The sequence below is a fragment of the Cicer arietinum genome, chromosome 1 (genome assembly GCF_000331145.2).
Source record: "Cicer arietinum cultivar CDC Frontier isolate Library 1 chromosome 1, Cicar.CDCFrontier_v2.0, whole genome shotgun sequence".
NCBI classification, from domain to species: domain Eukaryota; kingdom Viridiplantae; phylum Streptophyta; class Magnoliopsida; order Fabales; family Fabaceae; genus Cicer; species Cicer arietinum.
In genome coordinates, this window is record NC_021160.2 from 20,698,157 (window position 1) to 20,700,461 (window position 2,305).

Sequence of the window (2,305 nt, forward strand, 5' to 3'; positions counted from 1 at the left end):
AGGTAGTTGAGGTAGGCAAGGGATAAATAGTTCAAGTTATGGATGAGAGTGTTTGAAGATCTACTAAAAATGTTATGATTAGAAGAGTTTTAATTAGTGAGATTACTAAGACGATTAGAGTCAATGATGAAAATGACATGGTATTGTATCTTAAGATGAAATGAATGAAATTAGACGGTGCAATGAGTATTTGGAGATTACAAGGATCAAATTTTAGAATATTATTCAATGATAGAAAGTAAAAAAGAAGAAATGTAACAACTGATTTATGGTTTAGTTGTTGGTCTTGGGAAGTCAAGCGTTAAGATTTCAAATGAGTGTTTTAGTGACTAGATGGATGATAAAAGGTATGTGGATCTCTGAGATATTTTACTGCAAAGTTATGAGGATGAAGTTTATAGATAATTATTTCATAGGAAATGCTTATTGGGAATAGTATTTGAGAAATTCTTTAGGACGTTCGATTGTTAGGATTCTTTTAGTTTGTATCTCGGTGAAGGTTGGGAAGGAATAAGAATCCAACGAGTGAACCAAATTTTGGAAAATGTGCCAAGAAAACTTGTTGGAGCATCACATGTATATGTAGCTTATGACAATTAAAGATTGATGAAAGGAATTATCTCATCTATAATTCAGACATTGTTATTATAAGGGTATGTCAATGATGTAAAGGCACTACTTGAGTGCATGTCATGGAGCTTGCTATTGTGTTCGTCAGTCAACAGAGTTAAATGTTTGTTTGGTAGGGAAGAATTGAGCATGAAATGGAAAAGTCTGGTGGGTACTAGTAAGGCTTGATTTTATTGAAATCACTATAATGAGGAAAGACGAAGTATGATGGCAGATGAGCTAAGCAAATAAAGGACTTTAGATATTGACCACATGGACGGTTGAATGAAAGAAAACTTGTTGGAGCAGCACATGTATATGTAGCTTATGACAATTAAAGATTGATGAAAGGAATTATCTCACCTATAATTCAAGCATTTTTATTATAAGGGTATGTCAATGATATAAAGGCACTACTTGAGTGCATGTCATGGAGCTTGCTATTGTGTTCGTCAGTCAACAGAGTTAAATGTTTGTTTGGTAGGGAATAATTGAGCATTAAATGGAAAAGTCTGGTGGGTACTAGTAAGGCTTGATTTTATTGAAATCACTATAATGAGGAAAGACGAAGTATGATGGCAGATGAGCTAAGCAAATAAAGGACTTTAGATATTGACCACATGGACGATTGAATGACGGTAGAGGTGAAAAGTGGTTTGAGATATATTTTAGATGTAGAATATTTCGTAAGAAGCGTGAAAATTATGAGGAATTAAGATTTTGTTTGAATTGTTGAAGAAATTCTTAAGGACCAGGATTACAAGCTTATTCGAAGGGAGAAAAGTTTAATAGTAAGAGGAAAGACAAAAGAAAATCCAGTTCGGTTGGATGACATTTTGGGATATGACGAACAATGGTGTGTACCAATTGTGGGTGTCAAAGAAGAGAACAATTTTTGGGAAAAGACATACAAGAGTAAGCTAAGTAATGATTTCGAAATAATGAAGAGATAATCATCGAGCTGCAAAGAAAGGACTCGATGAAATTGAGAAGTGTCAAAATGAATACTGGCAGTAGATGTAGGAGAATTATTTTTGAGTTTGTGCATACTTGCAAAGTATGTAAAGAAATCGACTAGGGAAACGTGAATTTGATGTGTTAGGCATGAGACAAATATAGGTCTTAACTAGTGAATGAAATTCAAGTTGGATTTTTGTTGCAGACGTGACTCTTGAAATGAAGTACTAAACTGGAAGGAAGTTTGTGTATCATGAGTAGTATAGTTTTGGCATGTTATCAAAAGAGTTTGAGGAAGCTTGGATCACCTAGCAGATTTGGGGATGGAATTATTAGAGTTATAATTAGAACAACATACAGATAAGAACACTACGATTTGGCGTAGTTGTGCGACTAAAGAAAAATTGAGGATTTGTGGACCATGGAGACATTTAGGAGTTCTCGGCGATAATGATTGTTTTGTGCCCAACGTGTTGATGTCATACGCAGTGTTTCAGTTTGGTACCAAATAGATAATTTGTGCCAAGTGGACGTATATGAGGCTATGTGACATAGTTTTGGGTGATTGCAATCCGTCGATAAGAGCAAAGTTATAGGAAAATACGGGAAACTCAATGGACCTTGAGAAGTTTGTTGATCGCTTGTGCATTAGGATAACCTTAAGTGCAAGTCGCAGGGAGTGCTATTACAATTCGATTAAGATAGTCCAAGCCACCATCATGGTTGTTGGCTATTTATT